Genomic DNA, 22,664 nt, shown 5'->3' on the forward strand with positions numbered 1-22,664 from the left:
CACACACACACACACACACACACACACACACACACACGAAAAAGGAATGCAAAATACTTGCAAGCTGTTAGGGGTGATGTGAGGAAAACAAGACCAATCCATCTCTAGAACAGAATTCTTAGCGTATGGCTCTGATCTAGAAGCCAGTGAATCAACAAACATTTCTTGCTTTTCTTTGTGTGTAACTGGTTATGGGTTGGGAAGTTAAACTTTGAGCATGGTAAAATCAACCATTGAATGTAATAGTCCTTGCATAAAAAACAAACAAAAAAAAAAAAGAAGGAAAAAGGAAAAAAAGGAAGGAAAAGGGAAAACCCCAAACAAAAAACAATGCCATATCTTTAAACATATTCTCGATCCATTGACTTCTCCCCATTTTTACTGCTCCACTGCTGACTATTTTCCTTTGGCAATCATCTTTGGCTTTTGAACTTGCTGTGGAGGAGCAGGAATAGATGGAAAGTAGAAGTAGAGATGTGATAAGGTAATAGGAGAAGATTTGTAGATAATGAGAGTTAAAGGCTGTTCATTTCTCTGTTAAATGTATTCATTTCCCATTTTAGTTTGTTTAAATCCCATCGAACAAGTGCTGTGATGCCTGTTAGGTCTTCTAGCACTTTTAAGAGAAGTCCTTTTCAGCCACTGTAGACCAAATATGAGGGTCTATGAGACTTTAGACCAAATATGGGGTGGTGGATAGTGACTAGATTATCCTGATAAGAAGGAAACATCCATACTGAGGAGGAGCAGAACTGGAATTCCAGTTTAGATAATGAGGGCAGGTCAGATTATGTTTAATAAGTGTTGCTTTAATATATTGAACGAATAAATGTGGTACCTTGAAAACAGACGAGGAACTTGGTCTTTATCCTGATCACAGTGTAAGATGATGGAAAGAGCATGGGGCTTTGGAGTCAGATTGTTGAGGAGTTCACTTCTTAGGCAGATGAGCTCAGGCAAGTTTCTTAACCTTGATGAGCCTTGATTTCCTCATCTGTAACATGGTGGTAATACTATCTCTATGATGGTATTTGAGAAGTTACAGATAATGAGAGCACACCATCAGTGATGCTCCATCATTGATTGCTATTAGTGAGAGGTGATGAATCAATGTAAGTTTTGGGGCAGGGTAGATATTGATAATAATAACTCATTCTTAGTGAGATTACACTATGCTATACATTGTTTTAAGAACTTTATGTGTATTTTAATTCTCACAATAGTCCTGTGAAAGAGATAGTTACTAACTCCTTATAGTTAAGGAAACTGAGGCACATAGAGACTATATAATTTGTCCAAGCTCACATTTACTTGAGTAAGTGTACTTAGAAAAGAGGAAGTCTACAGCCATGCCACCCTGAACAAGCCCGATCTCATCTGATCTCAGAAGCTAAGTCAGGGTTGGGCCTGGTTAGTACTTGGATGGGAGACCACCTATGAAGACCAGGTGCTATATGAGTAAAAACTAAAAATAAAAAATAAGGGATTATAAACTGACAAGGTCCTTGCAATCTGTGAGGTCAACCAAGGGTTGCCTCGCTTAAAAAAATAAAAAGTAAATAAAATAAATAAAAAGAAAGGAGGAAGGTTTGAAGCCAGGCGGTCTGACTGCAGAACTTATGCTCTTAATCACTATTCTAAATTGTGAAAACTTTATGAAGATTTATTTGCTAGCAGTCTACTGGATAGATTTTAAATTTTTCAGTAAGAGAAAAAGGAAAATTTCAATTTATCATTATTACCTTTGATTAGTAACTCATAAAATACTAGTCTTTGTTAAGCATGTAAAAAAAAAATTCAATCTCTGTCCTTTATGACCTAAGTCTTAAGAACATATTAAGATAACTCTTATTCAGAAAAAGAATACCTGCATAATCCTTTATTTAGGTCAAATGTAAAAACAATGTATTAGATCATCTTAAGTTTCAAGTTTATTAAAAAAAAGCCAATATTTTTGATATGAGATTTATTTTCCTTACACAAGTTGTTATTGCCTCTAAATATATTGCCCGTTTTTTGGAGTCCATGTATTCTGTCCCTCAAACCCACATTTAAATTTGGGGACAAATGGGAAGACAGTGATTTTCTTCAACAGCCCATTCGATTCAGCTTCCTTCTAGTTAAAAGTACAGACATTAAGAACTGTTAACAAGTCCAGGCATTTATTTTTTCTAATTAGCTCAAATGCACTTAAACCAAAACAATGAAATTGAGAGTTTACCTCAGATACCTTCCATCATACCAATCAACACATAATAATCCTATTTTTAGGATTTCTGTCTTCCTCTCGTCCTGTCTTCCTTTGGGAAAGTGCTTTGGGGTAGAAAGCAACAAACCAAATAGCAGGCAAATAAAATCAGCTCTTTTCTCTTTCCCTACCCAGAAAATAAGGGAGAAGGAGCAAAAACCCCACCATCAAAGAGAACCGACTCTTAGGCGTGCCGGTCTAAAATGCTCTTGTTTCTTCAGCCCCCTTGGAGTTCTGCAGTAATTCCTCAGAGATTGTATGGTCTCCACTTTAAATATAAATATATATATAAAACTTCCCTGGTTTCTCTCCTCCTCTCCTTTTTTTTTTTTAATTTCCTATAATAAAGTTTCCTATTGGATAAAATAGGCTCCCTGATTTATGCCTGGCTCCTATTGGAAGTTCTCAGGGACTGACATCACTTAGGAAAGCGAGGGGGTAGGGCTGCCAGATCAGTTTGTCACCACCCAGGCTCCCTAGCCTTTGGCTGGGTGCAACTTCCATTTTAGGTGTTGGATCTAAGAGAAAAAAAAAGAGAGAGAGAAAGAAGACCAGGAAAGATCCTGAAAGGAGGAAGAGGTGGCCAAAAATCAACTACCTTGCTGGATTTGTCTTTCTCAGCACATTGACGAAGCCTTGGGTTTCTTTCTTAAAGGACTGGTTTTTAGAAGTCCACATTTGAGGTGTGTGCCTTTTATTAAAAAATGTATGTATAGACGGGTAAAGGAGGATAAGCCAAGTCGAATTTTTGTGTTATGGTAACTAGAAGGAATTCAAAAACGAGAGAGTCTACTATGCTGATGGGTGACTTTAAAGCCGTTATTATTTCTACTGACTTCGGGGAATTGTTATATTGAAAAGTAAAATATTCAAGACCCAGAAACAAACTTCTAGGTCTCTCTGTGAGAGGGAGATGAATAGATTCAGAGGGGTGAGAGCAGTTTTGTAAATTTACATTTTGGTATGTTCTTTGATTTTGTATGTTTTTCTGGATTATGCTAACAAACTTCTGTTTTCAGAGCCCAAATCAAAGGCTGGGTTTTTTTTTATTTTGGCATGTTGCGTGTAGGTTGGGAAAGGAATTTGCCCGGGTCGGAAGCTAATTATATATATGGTTCTTCATACGTTTCAAAACTTTTTTTTCCCTCTTTTATCATTAGATTTGTGGAAGTGGAAAGTTGCAGGGAGCTTTGCAGCTTAAATGGTGGTGTTTTTTTTTTTCCTCCCCCCAGAGAGTTTGAACAGCCCAGATCAGTTTCAGCCCTGCTGTTCTGGGTGGATCCCTCTTTTACTTTTCCAGGTGTGGTGGGTGGGAGCCTTATTCTCTGACTAGACGTTACCTCCCTGCTTTGCCTTATAAAAGAAAACAGATGGATCCGTGTTAACTGAATTGTAATCCCCTTTTCTTCTAAAACTACCTTAGTTGGCAAAGGTTTGTGGAGGTGTTGTATGTTCAGTCTGTAAATATGATAACGTTTGGTTTATGTGCTTAAAAAGGATAAGGAAATTCTAATTATGCTTTTTAGTTCACCTGAGTAAAGTGGCAACACACCTGAAAATATTTTCAATTTTGTTCTCTCTAGAAGGGCCATGGATTAAATAAGGTTAGGCTAAGAGAAAACATTTATACAAACTTTAGTGTATAGTATTTGAGAAAGCACAGAGGGAGTTCTTATTTTAAACCAAACAAAATTTTTTTTGGAGGTGAGTTTTTTGTTTGCTGTAAAATCAGAAATGTGTAAGAGCTGTGTTTTTGTATCTTATATTTAATCTTAGGATTTATTTTGTTTTTGCAAATACATTCTTGCAAAAATACCAATTCTAGATAATTATATAGCCAACTCATCAGTAGCTGAAAACTGGGCGTTCTCTTCCTTCTCTCTTTGAAAATGCGAATCAGTCTGAAAATTATAGCTGGATTAGATACTGCCCTAATTGTAACAAGATGGGCCTTAATATGTAAGCTGCTCATTAACTTCAAACTGGTATGTATCTAGAATCTCTGATTTTGTGCGCCTCCCCCAATTCTTTTTTAGACTAGAACATTTCCTTGAATTTCTTTTCTAGAACCGAGTATTTCTTGAAAGATGATTTCATCCTTGTGAGGTTGCGGCTTCATTGGAAACTGAACTTTGTTCCTCTTAATCTATGCAAGGTATACAGTAAGATTTTAATGTCTGGCTCTCATGATAGCAAGTGCAGTTAAGAAGAAAGAAAAAAGACAATTTGTATAGTCTGTTGGGTTGTAATTCTTATTTCATATTTTCCAATTTTTCTTTCAATATTCTCCGCCTTGACTCCAGCCTAAGGAGGGAGGGAGTGTTCTTGGTGGATCTTTCAAGGGTTGGTCATGTTGCTGCGAGAGTGTCGGTTTCTCACTCAACCTTTAGGGGGAGGGATGAGGGAATCTGAAGAAGGAGTACAAAGGCAGTTTGAAAATAGGTTCTGGATGACTGACTGGTGGTGATTTGGGTCCAGCTTTAAATACTGGGCTTTGTGTAGTTGCAGTGAGCATCCTAGTTAACTATCGTCCAGGACTATTTCCCTGAACTGAGGCGTTGTTTTGACTGGTATGTACTATATAGCGAGCCTTTTGGATGATAAAATGGAAGATTTATTCTTTACCTCACCTCTACTGGTTCTTTCAGAAAATATAATAAGGGCGAGAATAAGTAAATCTCCTATTTTTTGTTTTGCTCCTCATTTTGGTTTGGGGGTGAAAAATGACAAGCAAGTATGAGTTGTACAGATTTTTCTTTCCTTGTTTGACTCCTATATAGTGTTGGTTTCTTTGTTATATGACTAAGGTACGGTCTGTGTTCCAGGTGGGGGCCTCTTGTGGGTGGTTAGAGTTCTAGTGCCTTTTTTAGAGTTCTAATTACTGAGAGCCAGAGAGGCTTGAACATGTTCTTTCAGCTAGTATAAAAATTGGGACTATTGGAAATCTTTAAAAAAAAAAAAAAGCTCCCAGTAATTGCAATTCATCCTTAGGTTTATGAGATAGATGCTCTCCAGGGATGAGTGCGGATAAATTAAGCATAGGTCATTATTCAATTGGAATAACAAAATGATTAGCTCTGTATAATTTATTGCTTTCTATTTTGGTATCTGATGGTCCCCTGATACTGCTAGCCCCTCCCCCCTTGATTTTTTCCCCGTGTGCTAAGCATTTTGCATAAACTATTTACTTAGTTTCCCACAACAACTTATTTTTTGTTTTGTTTTAAAGGAACTTGAGCCTTAGAGAAGTTGAGGTTTGCTGGAAATCTCACTGCCCGTAAGTGGCCAAGACCAGGATTAAACCCTGGTCTGACTAACTACAAAGTCCATGGACTTAACCACTAATACATTGCCATTCTCCAGAGAGAATGGAAAAAAACTAAAATGAGCCCTTGCTAGAGGCAAGGGTGTTTCATCTTGCAGAGAGAGGGTCAGTCCTCACTTAGATTGCCAACCCGCTCCATGTTGGAATAACCTATGTGAAAAATGCATTTTCTCTAAAGCCATGTGGAGCTGGATGTGCTAGAATGGGTATTTCAATCTTTAGACGGGGATCTTTTGATATACACACTATTGCTGTCCTAATTTCTTAAATTTCAGACATGTGGTTTGGGATGACATTGCCATCTTGCAGGGCAGAGGCTTGTGGTAGGTAGTTCAAATACTATTTACCACACTATTAAAATTGTCTATTTTTGTCTTTCCCTCTAGACTGTGAGCTGCTTGAGTGTAGGTACTATCTTTGTATTCTCTTAGCACCTATGTTAGTGTGTGGTATATATTGAGGTGCTCAGTAAACCTTGGTTAAATAAGGCACTTGATGGGTATGAGTGAGGAAGCTTTTTGGAGAAGGCAGGAGGGAAATTGAGATAGGAAGCAATACCACATAGATTAATAAAATTGTAGTGTAATTTTGAAACTTACTGTAGTATGTAGTTTCAACCTTTGACATATCTCCTGCCTTCCATTTTTAAGTAAAGTTTCTGGAAATATTGAAGATTTTAATTTTTCTTTCATCCTGTTTCCTTTTCTGGGCAAGCAGCCCAAAGAATAGTATAAAAGAGTACCGGGTCCTAGTCAGTTCATTTCATTATATAGGCAGCTGTTAATTTCAACCACTGAAACCTTAGTGTAGCCATTTCTAGGGGAAGTGGAACTGCCTAGGGGAAATGGAACTTACCTAGAACAGGGGTGCCCAGCCCCTACACCATGAACCGGTACCGTTCTGTGGCCTCTTAGGAACCAGGCTGCATAGCAGGAGGTGAACGAGCAAAGCTTTATCTGTATTTGCAGCTGCTCCCCATTGCTAGCATCACCGCTTCAGCTCCACCTCAGATCACCAGGTATTAGATTCTCATAGGTGCACAGGTCCCTGGTGCCAAAAAGGTTGAGGACCACTGAGTAGAACATATTAGAGCAGCAACAGGGAAGTGAGTACTGCTTTCAGCTGTGTTAGAAGTGAGTGGTTTTTATACTTATTAGTAAACACATAAAAAGCTTGGGATGATAGTTTGAATATCAGTGTTTCATGAAAGTGTGTTTGAATATTATTTTGCTGCCATGGGACTTTAGGAATTTTGTTCACAAAGTGTATTAAGAAGTTTATAAGAACACAAATTAATTTTGATGGACAATTCAGAATGATAGTAACAAGAAACTTGCCTAAAGGAATGAATCGTAGCAGTATGTTATTTCATTCATGTTATCTGTCCTCTCAAAAGGGGTTAAATGCCATGAGAAGTTGAAATATAGATTGCTTTTCCTAAATGCAGCTGTCCCCAAGGTTTCTGATAGAGAGCACTGAGATAGCCTGGCAGGGAGATTGTAAGGGGAAGGGGGGTGGGGAACAACTTTTTAGTTAAATAGTGGTTAAGAGCATGGATGGTTAGCATAGTGGTTAAGAGTGTGGATGCTGAAACCAGACTGCCTGGGTTCAAATCTTGGTCTGCTACTTACTAGCCCTGTAACGTTGGGCAAATTGTTTAATTGCTCTATGCCTTAGTCTCCTTGTGACTATTAAGTGATTTAATTTTTGTAAAATTCATAGAACAGTGCCTAGCTTATGGTAATACTTTCTGTATGCTCTTAAAATGGATGCTTTAAATGAATTCAGACATCATTTGTCTGTTGAACTAAATGCCCTTTAAGCTCTTTTAAAACCTGAGACTCTGTGGTAGATAGAGATGCTTTGTTACAGAATAAATGGGCTTCCTGGATGGATAAGCTAACTTTTTTTTTTTTTTTTAAATGGGAAAAAAATGTCTTCAGTAATAGGCAAGTTTGGGGAGTTGTGTGAGTTGTCCAAAATAAATGTGCTTTGGGAATGGATAACTTTTAATGAAATGAGGACAAGAAACAAGTGGCAAAGCTTGAATATCTTGCAGTAATTTCTTCAGAGACTTGATTACTTAAAAACAGCAATACAAATTTCTTCCACCTTTTTGTATCGTTAAGAGACAGACAGATCTCTAGCATTCTAAGGTAAACTTTAGTTTTGGCAGAGAATGGATTAAAAAAAGCTTTGTTTGGATTTATCATTCTTGACTTTGAACCAGATTCTTTACCTTGAAGTCTCACTTGTCCAACCAGGATTTTGTAGGATAACATTCCATTACTAGTGGTTGTACAGGAAACAATAACATAGAAATGAAGGCAGGCTTTTACTATCCCTTTTTTTCCCCTTGAAATAAACCTCCCTCTTTTGTGTTCAGGAAACGTCATTCTCTATTTCAATTCTTATTTATTGACATGTGCAAAACTGAGACATGTAGAAATTGTGAGTTCATCAGTGCTTCCTGTGAAAAGTGTGCTTCCAAGAAAAAGGTCTACTCTTCTGTATGGAAAAGCCAAACTGTGGCCTGTGGGGAATATATATGTTAGATGCAGCCTTGCCTGAAAACTTCTAGATTTCTTCCAGCCTATAGTTTTCTTTTTTAATTTCCCTCATTCTAAATAACCCATGAAACTATTATGTTCTGAATAGTAGTTAAACTAATTCTGTTGGCACTCCTTAGCTTCCTGTCATAACTCCCCCTCCTGTCATAACTCCCTCACTCAGTTCTCCACACTTTAACCCACATTTTTCCTTGTACTGATTTTCTTATGTTTTCTCCTTTTCGTTTTCTTTTTTGTTCTCTGGTGTCTCTCTTTGGTCTCTCTTTGCCGCCCCTCTTTTTTCCTCTTAGGTTGGTGGTCTTTCTGAGTGTCACTTTGCCTCACTAATACAATATGGAAGAAGTTTCTGAATCTTGTGATAGAATAAATTATATTGATATGCTAAAGGTATAAGTAGTGGGATACTGCTTCTGGTTTATTTCAGTTAGATCTAAATTAGGATTAATTGTGATCCAAGAAGATCGATCTCTTAGCAATTCGGATTCGTTTTTAGCTTTTGCTTTTCATATCTCATCTACATTTACTAATTACTTACTTTGGTTCATTTGATGGTAGAATGAAAGAAATTTGCTTTTCACAGAGTAAATATCAGTTTCGTGTGTGCTTCCCTGTTCTGTATTTGAATGCTGTAGCACATTGAAAGTTTTCTTTGTAGCATCAAAAGATTTTTGTTTTAGGGAGCTTATATTTTAAGAAATATATTCTGATGGTTGTGGACATAAGACATTCCTATAGAAACTAGGTCAGCTTTTCAATACTTTTTATCAAGGCACCTGCAGTTCATTGCAAGTGAAATAAATCTCATTGAAATATAGTAGAAAACAGAGTCTATTTTAAAGGAGATGGTGGCTATCTGATTTCTTTCCATTGTTTCTTTGTTGGAATGGGAGTTTTGCTTTCCATTGACTACTTGGTTAAACCAGGGCAGAGTTGGCTATTTGAATGTCTACCCTCCTGAAGGTCTGCCAAATCTGCAGGTAAGGCTGTAGGAGACCAGCCTAAGGTAAGAATTAGGAAAAAAGTATAGAAAGAAAAATGAAACAAAGTTGATTTATTTTTCTAAAATTTAACTTTTTGGTTTACGGCCATGCCACCCAAAACACAACTGATCCCTTCTGATCTTGGAAGCTAAGCAGGGTTGGGGCTGGTTAGTACTTGGATGGGAGACCAACTAGGAAGACTAGGTGCTGTAGGCATAAAAAATAAAAAATAAGGAATTGTAAGCTGATAAGGTCCTTGCAGTCTGTGAGGTCAACCAAGGGTTGCCTCGCCTAAAAAAAAAAAATAAAAAGTAAAAAAAATAAGTAAAATTTAACTTTTTGTTTTCCTTGAAAAAGTAAAACATCTTCATTAATTCAAAAGAAATTTGAGAGTTGTATGCCATGCACTGGAATAAACAGTATGCCAAATAGATCTCACAGAGCTTACATTCTAGTAGAAAGAGACAGATAATAAGTAAGCAAGTAAATACATAGTATATCAGAGTGTGGTAATAACTGTTGAGGAAAAAAAAACTGCAGAATATGTCCAGTGGTGAATAAGAGGTGTGAAGGTGGCAGTGAGATTTTTTAAGAGCGGCCAGGGAAGGCCTAGCTTATAAGTAATGTTTGAGAGAGACCTAAAAGAAATTCGAGTGGAGTCTTGTAGCTATGTGTATGAAGAGTAAAGGTCCTGAGGCTGGTTGTTATCAGTGAGCAAGAGATAATGGGAGAAATAGATCTTACTTGTTCATAGGTGTGTGCTAGGGGAATGGGTACGATAATACAGGACCTCGTGCACTACACAGTACGAAAAGTCTCCTCACTTCAGACCCCAGAGACAGTGGCTGTTAACTTTTTGTGTACCGTTTGTAAGACGCTGAGGCAATACCTGACCTAGTCTCCATCTTTGCCCCATTGCAGAAGTTCATTTCAGTGTAATCACCGATTTGCAGAGAAGCAGATTTTGCATAGGTTGATGACCCTTGCCTTGGAGAATGATAATAATAAGGCAGTTACTTAGAATAAGCTCGTATGTACTTGGGAAGTGACATCAAAATTTTCTTCCCTACAGAAATGTATTTCTCCACCTTAGCTACATAGTAAGAGAAGCGACAGCCTAGATCTGGTACAATTTCCTTTTGAGTATGTTTGTTGATTTGGTTTATGTGCTTTTGACCAAATAGTAACCACTTATCTGCTGCTGCTTTTGCTCATCCGACCAAAAAGCTCCTGTTTTCCCAAAGCCCTAATTATTGGGATTTAATGGCTTTCAGGGACCACTTTATAGGTCGCCGTATCCATATTTCTGTCTTGCACATTGGGTAGATAGATGATCATCCCTGCTAACTAACTAACTGTATGTGTGTTTTCCCTTTCCATATATATGTATATTTCCATATGTATACATATACATGTATAAACATTCAGTAAAGGTTATTAAAGCATATTCTGAGCTAGCTACTGGTTGACTTTGGTGGGATTGAGGCATAAGCACCGGCTATTTAGTGATCGATGTTCTATGGCAACCCTATATGGGAAAGTAAAAGGATTTTCAATTACCAGAGTGCCGTGTCTTGAATCATCCATTCTTACTTTCACTCTCAAGATTTCTGGTTTAGCTAGTCTGTCCCTCAGTGAAGGAGTCTTTCTGCCTCCCTCTCCCTTTCCTAGAGTTTAGCCCTGGAACTTGACCTGGTTACCCTCTGTTCTTCCCTTTAATTATACCTATCTAGTTGTCATTCTGTCACTTAATACCATCTATGGGAGATTACCTTTTCCCCCTTCCATCTCTTTTTCCTTTGGTCAGGTAACTGTATCATCTTGCATAGGAAATACTCTACACAATCACAGATTCCCAAATTTTGAAGTTGCTTTGAATAATTGCTGGATATGTATTCAACATTTGTAGATGTTTGTAGTTGTCTTGAAAGTATATCTTTCAGTGCCATTTTTCTTTCTAAATCTTTAGTGACACATGCTTCCTTGTAGAAATACATTTCTCTTTATGGTTCTCCCAAAAACATTTGGTTATTCACTTGCTCTTACTCAAGTCAGAAGTTAAAGTGACTTGCTTGAGTAAGCGTCAGAGGTAACACTTGAATCCAGAGTTTCTGGTTATATCTGTTGTCAACTGGGCTGGAATCATCTAGGATCTTGAATGCTAGATTTAGGACTTCAGACTTCTTTTGGCATAGAATATGGACCCAGTCTTTGAAAGTGTGGAACAGCTCTTTGATCCTTGGAGGAAAGTTAAACTAAGTCATTTTAAAAATAATCAGGTTGGATGTGGTTCCATGGTATAGTGGTTAGCATGTCTGCTTTACATGCAGAAAGACCTTGGGTTCGTGCCCCAGTGGAGCCACAGTCCATGGTCTACGGTCATGCCACCCTGAACAAGCCCGATGTCTGATTTTGGAAGCTAAGCAGGGTTGGGCCCGGTTAGTGCTTGGATAGGAGACCACCTAGGAAGACCAGGTATTGTAGGCATAAATAATAACAAGAAATAATTTTAAAAAATCAAGTTGTCCAGTCTGCAGTGTAAATAGGGATATCCTTCAGTGTAGCAACTCAGGATTCTAAAGAAGTGAGACAGTTCTTTCTAGGTTCTGAGTCTAGAATATAGGATTTAGGACTGTGTCTTTTCATCTATCTTTAGATTTAAATCCATATTTTTCAAAGAGCCTCCAGTTCAGACTGAATAATGATTTGTCTGGTGAACAGTAAAGTAGACCCAAATAATGTATTTTATAACCAGTGCCTTTTTTGCAAGAGGGATGTTGTGGTCAGTTGTCGGGGATAGACCAATACGGTGGTTCTCAACAGCTGATGATCAGAATCACTTTGAGGGTGTTTTAAAAATATGAATTCCCTCCAGAAATCGAGGTATGGGAGGTAGATTTGGGAGACTTTTTAAAAAAGGCTTCCCAGGTGATTTTGATCATTTAGGTTTGAGGACCATAAAACCTGAAGATTTGAGTTAAGCTACACAACTATGTGATTTCTCAGTGAGTGGTCGTTTAATTGGTATGAGAAGTAGAGAAGAATATAGCTCGTGGTAGTAGACATGGCGAGCAGGTGGCTAATTTCAAGTTTTCTACCACTGTATCCTGCATTGTTTTGGAATTACAGATGTCACCACCTGATTTGGGGTTATGCCAGCACTTAGCATGTTATGGAGGACTTGCCCGTTAGGGGAGGGAAAGGGAAACTTTTGGATCATATCTCCATTTCCCCTCTCCATTTTGAAATTGTGGAACAAATTCAGGAGAGGATGTTAGCATTGAAACTCAACTGGACAATTTGTTTAAAACTGGACAGGAAGGGCCAATGTTACTTCCTGTCTGAAAAGGAACTACTGGCTTCCTTCCCTTCCTCCTTGGCTAACTCCGGTCAACTTAGAATATTGGGTGGGGGAGGGGCTGATCACGTTAATACTATTAACTGGCCACCCATGCCTTGAGAAATCAGGTTACCATCAGTGTTCAAGTGCAGAAGCATAATGTTCTTTCCCTTCCTTCCTTCCCTGAACCATGGAGGAGAGGGTGCTGTGTGGGTTTCTGTCTCCCTGCCCTTAATGCGGGAGTACTGGGTTTGGCTGTTGCAGTCCAGGAAGCCTTCCAGTCTCCCAGATACTCTTTTACATTCAACCTTATACCTCCCAAGTATTTTCTGACATTTGAAAATAGATCAAGGAGTTGTAGAGAAGAAACTGAAATCCATTTGACACTGAGGGGTTGGTTGTGGAAAAGAGAACATAATTGGGCAGAGGGGAGTAGATGATAGAGGTTTCTTATTTTTAAATTGAGCCAAGAAAACATTCCTTATAAGTGGGGCCAGTTGGCACTCTTCCTGCTATTTTAGTCCAGGCTTCTTCCTACTTACTGGTCCGCCAATTGTATTAAGTGTTTGATGTGAGTTTGAACTGTGGGCTCTGGATTTGAGGGGAGGGAGAGTGGTGGAAACAGCTGGTGCCTTCATCAAGCTATTTCAATTATGCTTCTTTTCAGAGCATGGGGGGTGGCGGCAGAATTGGATGTGTGTTAGCAGAGTCCCAGCAGCTCTCATGTAGTGCGATTGGATTCTCAGGCACTCTTAATACTATGCGGGATGTTGCCTAGTTGGAATGTAGCTAAACCTTTTCCAATCACATTCTTTTCTTTGCCTCCCCTCCTCTCAGTTCTTTTCAGCTTTGGGCCTGATTTGTTGAGAAAGAGTTATGTGGAAAGTTAGATAGCAGAACAGGTTCATACTTTTCTAATCATGGAGTATTTGGCTTACGTCTTTGGGCCCCTCCATTGACTCCTTACCTATTATTCCTTTGGTTGGGTTTTCTAAATATGTATACAAACAGCTCGAGATACAGTTTGAACCAAAACCTTTGGTGAAATCATGATGAATTGTAATCGGTTGGCTATTCTGGTCTCCTTTCCTCCCTCACACCCTGGGGTGACTATATTTCTGAGTCAGCACTCCATTTCTGTCTCACCTGCTCAATTTGAGGCAGAGAACCTGTTGAGCATCCTTTTGGAGCAGCAGTGCCATTGATAGAGGTGTGTCTGGTCCCTGTGTGGTTTTTACAACCCTCTCTTTAAAATATCTCAGAAAGCTCTCCTACTAGACTGTACTATTTTTATCTGCTTTTGTGTATCTACCTCACACTATAGTACTTAATTGACTAATTTATTTGGCCTGGGCTATGAATGAGGGAGAATCTGATAAGAATACTAAGAATTGTAACTAATTTTTCAGTTCTTGAGGGAAAAAGGGAGTTAGTCTGATTCAGTGCAAGGTAACAGATCTTAAGCTGTTGTTTTTGTGTGCTTCAATGATAGGGTTTGCGGTAGCTAGGCCCTGCAGTTGAAGTCTATTCCAAAACATAGTGTTGCTAAATTATTCTTTTATATCCAGCTCTAGAATGGCTGAGTGTTTCGTATATTCCTGCCCTACCTCTTTCTACCTGGTTGTATTTGATACAGACATGGACTAATTCTAAGTTGTGCTGTTTTAGAGTTAGTTCCTTGTGCATCACGAACTGTCTAAATCGGGGTTTAGCCTAGTATACTTCTAATAGATCCAAGAAGGAGGGGGAAGGAGTCTAGGAGAAAGGGAGGAGAAAAGATGAGAAATGATAACATATTACTAGTTAGTTGCCTACAGTGTTCCTTTGGTTGGAGAACTCTGTGCCCAGCTCTGTGTTCTTTATGCAAGTGGAATGGAGTGCTTTGGGCAAAGGGTGTTAGTTACTTCTTTGGAGCTTGACTTCTAACTGCAACTTTGCTTCTGAGGTTTAGGATTAACGTCCAGTGGGCTTGTATAAGATAATAGAAAAATGTCAATTATCCCATTCTTGGAAGCAGCTGAGGATCCTTGTTAGGAGGGGAGGCTTTCTTTTCTGACAAGTTTCCAAATCTACAGCTCCCTAACCTACTCTGGGGGCAGTGGTGAGCAGAAAAAACTGAGGTTGCTGTCTTGACCACTTTGTTGCCAGGGCTATTGTGTAATTCCTAGTGGTCTTCTTCTCATTCCCTAGGGAACTTTGCTCCCAGCACCTGCTGGTGCCCATATCCTGCCTCTTTGTAGGGTGGAGTCTGCTGCCTTTGTTTGTTTTTTTTTTTTTGTGGGGCCTCTTAGGAATCAACTTTATGCTTGTGGGGAAGAGTGTATGAAAGACTTTGAAAACAGTGGAAATGGGCGATGGAGAAGGTGAGTGATAGAGGATGTGTCCCAAAGTAGTTCTCCAGGTGGGAGTATTCCATTGACTGAATCCAGGTCGGAGATCAGATTGCTATGATGCAGCTTTCTTTGGGATGTGTTACATGTAGCTGAGCTGAGGATAATAGCAGCAGTAGCTTTAAAATCCCCAGTGCAGTGCCTCCGAAGTGGAGAAACTTGCCAAGTAGGAATCTTAAAAATCCCCTCACCCCCTCTGAACCCTTAGATCCACATGCAGTATCTTTCTGCTGATTCTTAAAGGCCTGAGCTTTGTCCTAAGTCGTGTTGGCTTGGGGCAGGGAGGAGGGTTGTTTTCCCCGAACATGATAAGGAACTGAGCAGGGCAAAGTGGGAGCTCTGGCTGGTGATTGGTAGACAGGATGCCCTGGAATGCGGTTGGCCTGCAGCCCAGAATCCAGCACTTTGTATTTGTTTGTTTCTGGGAGACTGTGGTCTGGTGCTACTGTGACAGGAAGTGAGAAAGCTGAGAGTGGGGGAATGGAGAGGGGCGATGTCTTTGTGGTTCTCCTGTGAAATCTCTTTGTCCCTGGAGAGCAGCTCTGCTGCTGGGCTCTACTGAGAAGAGAGCAGCCTTTGTGTGTCTAATGGGTCTCAGAGCATCTAAGCTACTCTGACGGATTAGGGAGTGTGAATTTTGACTGTGGCCTTGAGTTATATAAATGTCCTCGATCTCTTAGCATTGGGGATCTCACTGAGTGTTGTGTGCTGCTGATATATATATGTGTGTATATATATATGTGTGTGTGTGTGTATATATATATATATATATCTCCAGAGTTTAAGAAAGGAATTCTAGAAGGAGACAGATGTTTATATAATGACTTGTTGGGTTCGAAAGGAACAGAGAAATAGGCAGTGCTGGGGCCTTTTTAGGTCTCACCCTTCCAGTTGGCAGCCTATTACATCCAGAGCTGGAGAAACCTACCCATTGTTTGATTTCGGTGTTGAGAGGTAGTGGCAAGTCTCTGCACATAATTAGGGAATGAATGTTTGGTAGTTATCTGGGATCCTCGCCCTTCCCCCCCACCCCATCTAGACTGAAATAGCACCTGCAGTACTTCTGTTTCTCTGCTCCTTTCTTTTTCGCCTTGTTTTGTCTTTTCTCTGCCCTCCATTCCAGCTGTGAAACAGGCATCTCTTCTCACTTTGTGGATCGGGTGGCCGAGTCCTCAGACTTCTTGCCAGTCTGGCTAGTCCCTGAGCACACACATACAAATGGCCTTTGATTGCCCGGGAGGACAGCTGCCCTAGAGGCAGATTGCTAACATACCGCTAGAACAATCCCTCCCCTCTGTTCCGATGCTGGCTAGCACAGTCTTTCCTGCTTCTAGTTCCTTCTGTTTCCTACTCCAGCTCTGATCTCTGCCTTTGTTTTAGCGAGATGTCACATTAAATATGAGAGTAGGGATATTTGTGATTAGAATTTCTTTCTTAAGGTGGGGGTGATTAGAGATTGTGGCATGTAGCCAGATTTGTAGAGCGGGCCTTGTCGTGTAAAGGTAGGCGATTTTGTCCCTCACACCTTCCCTCGTGAGTTCTTCCTTATAAAATGGGAAATCTGAGGTAGATTGCAATCTCTTCTTCCCCAGAATTGAGTAAGGCCTTGTTCTTTTTAGTGAAGGTAAGACCAAACGTCTAGCAGCCTCCACCCTGTCCTCTCTCACTTCCTTCTTTTCTTCCCCCAAAAGTCTACTTGTGGTCAGCTTCTCTTGGAGTTAGAATGATTTTAACCACAAGAAGCATTGACAATTCATGCTACTTTCTCTCTGTCAAGGGGAAGGAACTTGGATGGGGAATAGAACAGATGCATTTACAACACTTCCTAGCTATATGGCCTTGGGTAGGATATGGATATATAGTTTAAAAAGAGGCCAACAGTACCTCAGAGGTTGTTGAGAAGATTATGTATGATAACTTACAGGGGGAGATTAATAATTAACAACTCAAAACTTTTCTTTCCCTGTAAGGTCAAATTTTCTTTTAGATAGGGAGAAACAGTCCTTTCAGCTCTCTGTCCTGTAGCTGAAATAGGACTTTCACGCTTCCTTTGATTACCTCATAGACTCGTACCTTCTCTGTTGCTTGTCTCAGAAGGAAGCCGTACTCTAAACCTGATGGAAGGTGCCTTGTTGCTCTTTTCAGGGCCTTGAGGAAGCAGGACTGTAAATATGACTCAATTACATGTTTTCATCTTCTCTAAATCATTTTCAAATGATGGGCAAAGAAATGGTGGGAATGCCAAAGATAGAAATAGAAAGTAAGGGGGATTAGTGAGAAGCTGCCTCTTTAAAAAAGGAATGTGAACTCAGCTCAGTTGGGTATTTCTAGTAAACCCTAAGGTTAAGCTTTTTTTCCATAAAATTTTTTTTTTCTCGTCTAGGGTAGGGAAGGGTATAAGGTGTCCTAGTTAATTTTAGGATTTCTCTTTTATGACACAAGAATTAAACAATGCCTTTCCATTTTGACTAGATTTTTTCTTATTTCCCATTGTGTACAAGACCTCTCTTTTTCTCCCTCCTCCTGTAGGAAGGAGAAAAGCAATTGGCCTCTCCCCTTCCTCCAGTCGCCACCTCCCTGTTTTTTGCCCCTCCCTCTTATCTTTGTTTCCTTATCGGCCTCTCCCTAAAGCTGTGCTTTCTCCTTATAAGGCCAGGTGAGGCGCCTTTGGCAGGGTTGCAATAGGGATCCAGGTAAGTAACCTAGTGTGCCTCAGACTTTCAGGATTGAGAGAAAATTCTGTTATCTGTCCCAGTGGAGGGCCTTGGAGAAGCACGTGGGGCAATGGGGGAGGAGGAGGCCTGGCCTGAGAGATCAGAAGGACTTGTTAGACCAGTCCTGTGTGTGTGTGTGTGTCATACATGCTCCAGAGAGAAGCAGGTTTTGTTTCTTTCCATACTCTTTCAGTTCGGGGCCCCTTCACTTGCTGAGAGCCACACCCTTCCTTTGCTTCAAAAGTCAGTCCAGCATTTAGCCATTTTAGTCTGTTATGGTTTGGAATTCCCAGGATACTTGGGAAAAGAGATCAAGAAGAATGTTACATCTGATTTCTGGATTTAAGGATAAGATAGTGGAGGTGTTTTTTTTTTTTTCCCTTGTAAAGTCATAGTAAAACTTTAAATCCTGACAGGTAACTTTGGGTCAGGATTATAAGACAGAAGTAAGTTTTAGGTGTCCTGTTGACCTATAGAGGTTGCCAGCGCAACCTCCTTTTCAACAAGGAGTATTTTTACAACTTTTATGTATATATTTTCCTTTTCTGTGAAATTCCAATTGGAGTGTGTCACTCTTTCTTCAGAAGAGAGCGGTTTGCCAGATTGCCTTAATTCATCAGAGAGATTCAAGATGGACACAGTGAGATCCATTCCTTCCTTGTGAAAATGAGACTCCTTCAGTCAGCCTTTGGATGCTCTTAAACTAGAGAAGACAGGCCTAGCAGGTCTACAGAAAAGTACAGAAACTAACACCTAAACAAGGCCATTTCTGGAATATCACTTTTGTAACTGAGAAGTGCCCAATTGAGATTGTGAATCTAGCAGAGTCCTCTTTAGTCTTAATGTAAATTATGTCTGGGTTCTTAGGATTAGTGCAGGAGCAAATCTTCCCAGTGAGGGGAGAAATATTTTTGACCTAGCATCAGATGGCAGGACATCAAGTGGTGGGTGGGGTACTTGAATTTTGGGGCAGATGCCAGTTAAGGCAAATAAATACCTTTTAGGTACCAAGTAAATACCTTTTAGGTATCTAGAAGACCTACCTTTCTTGGCTTGAGGCTTGAATGTTGTATAGTATAGTTCTTTAGTATTACAGGTGCTATATTTGTTTTATTGGTTGGTATTCTTCAGTAGGAGGGGGCTCAGTGTGCTTTTATTATTTATTTATTTATTTTTATCTTTATTTTCAGTGTGCATTTAAAAACCATTTAAAAGTCCCTAGGATGACACAGAAGAGGAGTTTTTTGCTTATTGCTTTTAGGGGGAAGAGCACAACTTTGTGACATTTGTTTTGATATCATAATGAAAGATAGGAAGAAAGGAAAGCTGATTTCGGGGTTGACTACAGAAGATAAAATTTCTTTCCTAAGAACTCACAGACTATTTTGTGGGGTTTAAAGTTCTCAGGACAAATGTTTCCTCTCTCTGCAGAGGCTTGCTTGCCTGATTATGGTTATGTCTTTGGATGTACTTCTCTGAATTGCATGGAGGTAGGAAAGAGGTTCAGAGTTGCCCAACTTAAAATTTTATACATATATTAGCTGAAAAGTAATAGAAATTGAAGCTTACAGGGGTTATAACTTCTCCAAGTTCCCACAGCTGGTTTTTGGCAGTGAGGACTTGAATCCCAGGTCTTTTGACCCCCTAATCTGGAGTTTTATTTTGTTTTCCCTTTGCGAGTATAAAGAATTCTTGTAGTTTACAGGGCAACTGTAAGTGTGAGCGGGGAGCATGGGGAGCAACGACACCAAGACCCTAGTCCTTTGTGTTATTTCTAGTAGTACTCTTATTAGTAACAATATTAAGTAGCTGTGTGTGTTGAGCCATTTTTCTAAGCACTTTATGTGGGTTGTTTCATTTAATCTTCACAACCACTCCATGTGTTTTATTCCATTTTACAAAAACAGAAACCAGAAGTTTAGGGAGATTGTGGTACGTTGCCCATAGCTAAGAAGCAGTGGAGCTGGGGTTTGAACCCAGTCAGTCTTATTCCAAAGTCTGTATTCTCAACTGTTAAGAATCGTGATTCCAAATTACATTTCTACAGCCAAGTTACAGTAGAGCAGATCATTCCAGAGACTGTGCTGTTGGCAAGTGATTTTTTATTTTTTTTTTGCCCCACTATATGGTTGTCATTGTCCAAATGTTTGGCTTTTCTGGATATTTGATTCAATTTAGCTTCTTTTGTTTTGGAATTACAGAAGAGACTGAATTTTTGCTATTGTCATTGCTTGAATGTGAGAGCCTTATTGTAGACTCACATCTGTAGCAGGGGTCCTCAAACTCTGGGCCGTGTGACTGGTACTGGGCCGTGGCCTGCCGGGAACTGGCTGCACAGCAGGTGAGCAGTGAGGAAGGGAAGCTTCATCTGTATCTGCAGCTGCTCAAGCATTAGATTCTCACAGGAGCACTGGTTCCTGGTGCCGAAAAGGTTGGAGACCGCTGCTCTATAGGACCTGTGGCTCGTTAAGAGTAAAATCAGTTATTCTCAGAAAATCTAGTTTTAGGGGAATAGCAAGGTTCACTTTATGTGCCCCCCTTCCCATTTCACTTGGGAATCTTTGATGGTCCTTTTTTAGTGAGAGCAAGTGTAATCCATTTGAAAATATTAAGTGGCAAACCTGGAAAGGTGTTGTGTTGGCCTGGACTCATAAGGCATTCCTGATTCTAACTGCCAAAGTAAGTTAATGGTTTGCAGATTCTGGTCTATAGCATACACACATGTGCACACGTGTGCATGCACGCACACACACACACTCACACATAAGTTTATGCACATATTTATGATGTTTACGGCATGGGGAAGAATCTTTCCTTAAGTCTCTGAGTTAATGAGGCAGGGTACCGTAGCTTGCCTAACTACTTTATTCTCTTCCCCGTGTACTTTTTCCCCCCTCCCATTTATTTCCATTCTCCCACTTATATGGATAACCCTTTAACCTAATGATAAATGAAAACCTTTTTTTTTTTCCCCTGTGATGTTTGTGAAGAAAGTTCTCAAGGGTTGTTGTGAAGAGGGTCTGGACCACCCATCTTGTACTGGACTTATATTTTATAGACTTGACAGCATGCAGTAGAAAGAGAACACAGACTTTGGAATGGCATAGATCTGGGATTAAATTCAAAATTTGCTATTAACTGAAACCTTGGGTAATTTCTATATCTAGGATCTGTTTTCTCACAGTAAAACTTACTTTCTTAGGGTTGTTGTTAGGATTGCCAAGATAATAAATGTAAAACATTTAGCAGTTGTTAGTTCTTTTCACCTTTCCTTTCTCCTTGGCAATAAAACTACAGAGGTCTCAAATAGGAATCAAGACCTTACTATAGCAGATGTGTAGTGCTCTGATGACTGCCAGGCACTAGAGAAGCACCCAATGTCCTAGAAACACTGGTCTAGGTGGGACCTTTTAGTAAATAGAATTGGAGTAGGGAAACCAGCTCATCTACTCCTTAGAATCCAGTTATGCTCTTGGTCCAGTTAATTTTATCTACTAGTTCACAAAATAGTTTTGGGCTGAGGCATTACTATTAAGTAATATAACTGGAAGATAGAAACTAACTCTTGAAACAACTTAACACCTCACATAACATACGTTATCTCACCTGATCCTTACAGCAAACTCTGAGTTAGACTGGGCTGGTGGTATTGGCATCTTACAGAGGAGAACATGACAGTGACTTACTGTCATTGTTGGCTAGTGCTTGAGCCAAGACTGGCACCGGTCTTCTGAGTCCCATTCAGCCTCTACTTCTGCCCTCTTTTAGGCAGAAAATCTCCTCATGCTCTTACACTTAGGAATCAGATCTCTTTCTATTTAACTATGCTGTCATCTTCTCCAAATTAGAGCCAGGTGGTCAGCTTTTAAAGCCATGGAGGTGTAGGAGAAGATACTGGTTCCTCACCTAGAGCCCTGGGTAGTTTCCTCCACTACCCCTCCTAACATCCTTTATTGAATTAAAACTGTGAGGACAAAAAGTGGCCATTTATGGCAGTGACAGACAATTTCTCTGTGCAGCAAGGGAGTGTTGTCACTGGATGACCTATAGTAGTGGTAGTTTGAGCTTTTATTAGCAAAGAAAATTACAGGGCGGAGGCCTCCGGAGTGGTAACTGCAATTCAGGCCCTGTTGAAACCCTTAACTGGAAGAATCTCCTTAACTCAGAGTCCTCTTAGTGTGCAAGGTTCATAGATCATTGTATATAGCAGATGAGGGCAAGTGTTTAAAATGAAGAAACGGAAATGAAAAGGGAGAAACACTTTTTTTTTTTTTTTTTTAAATAAGAATACTTATTAAAAACCTTCGAGTAGCCTGTTGGAATGTAGGATGGGAATATGAGAAAGTAACAGTGGGCTTCGGACCAAAAGGAAGAACAGTTATTGATAAGTGATTGTGGAGCCCATACCTGAGGGTGGAGGAATTTAGAGAAGGGCCATCACGTTCTTACATTCAGGGACTGGATTCACTGGAAGGAGTCATAGTGGTAGACAATTAATTAAGAAGTTTATTGGGCACCTGTTTATCAGCTCCTCTGGATACTCCTGCTTGCTTAATGCTGCATATGCAGGCATACCTCCTTTTGTTGTGCTTCACAGATGTTGCTTTTTTTCACAAATTGGAAGGCAAGACCCTCTACCAGCAAAAAGATTATGACTTACTTTATTGTGGTGATCTGAAATGGAACCACAATATCTCCAAGGTATGCCTGTACTCTGAGGCAAACAGGCCCAAATGTCTGCTTGGTGGGACTCTGGGGAGCGTGGGAAAAGGAACTGAAGCAGAATGCTCAGCCTAGGCTAGTCCCCACACGTCTTCCCCACTACACTGTTGCGCTGGTTTCTCAATGCCTTTGTGGGCATGCCGGGACTGGGCTCCGAGGTTTCTGCCTTAGGGGTGGGAAGGAGGGGGAAGGGCATTCCAACAGCATTTTTACCCCTACCTTGGTGCCTGGAAACAGGGAACAGTTGAATTTTTATCCATATTGTAATTGCTCCTGGTTCTGTGTATGTGTGTATATATGTATATATATGTTCTGTGTACACACACATACACAGAACATATATATACATATATATGTTTATATATATGTACATAT

General features: G+C 39.9%; 1 protein-coding gene and 2 pseudogenes across 11 annotated transcripts in view; all 3 read left to right on the forward strand.

Annotated features, from left to right (window-relative positions):
* The first annotated feature begins 1,339 nt into the window (after positions 1–1,339).
* LOC118603581 lies at positions 1,340–1,459 on the forward strand (annotated as a pseudogene).
* A 1,235-nt stretch (positions 1,460–2,694) lies between these two features.
* Positions 2,695–22,664, forward strand: part of CTNND1 (catenin delta 1) — a 43,344-nt gene continuing 23,374 nt past the window's right edge. For 5 of the 11 annotated variants that reach the window (XM_016159973.2, XM_016159978.2, XM_036221168.1 and 2 more), the window contains exon 1: positions 2,696–2,931. The gene's annotated coding sequence lies outside the window, so the exon portion shown is untranslated. Of the gene's footprint in view, positions 2,932–4,315; positions 4,404–17,585; positions 22,269–22,664 lie in introns of those variants that run through there. The other 6 variants (XM_016159987.2, XM_016159988.2, XM_036221167.1 and 3 more) reach the window with 5 other exon arrangements.
* On the forward strand, positions 9,221–9,339 carry LOC118603637 (annotated as a pseudogene).

The sequence above is a fragment of the Rousettus aegyptiacus genome, unplaced genomic scaffold (assembly GCF_014176215.1).
Source record: "Rousettus aegyptiacus isolate mRouAeg1 unplaced genomic scaffold, mRouAeg1.p scaffold_m13_p_5, whole genome shotgun sequence".
NCBI lineage: Eukaryota > Metazoa > Chordata > Mammalia > Chiroptera > Pteropodidae > Rousettus > Rousettus aegyptiacus.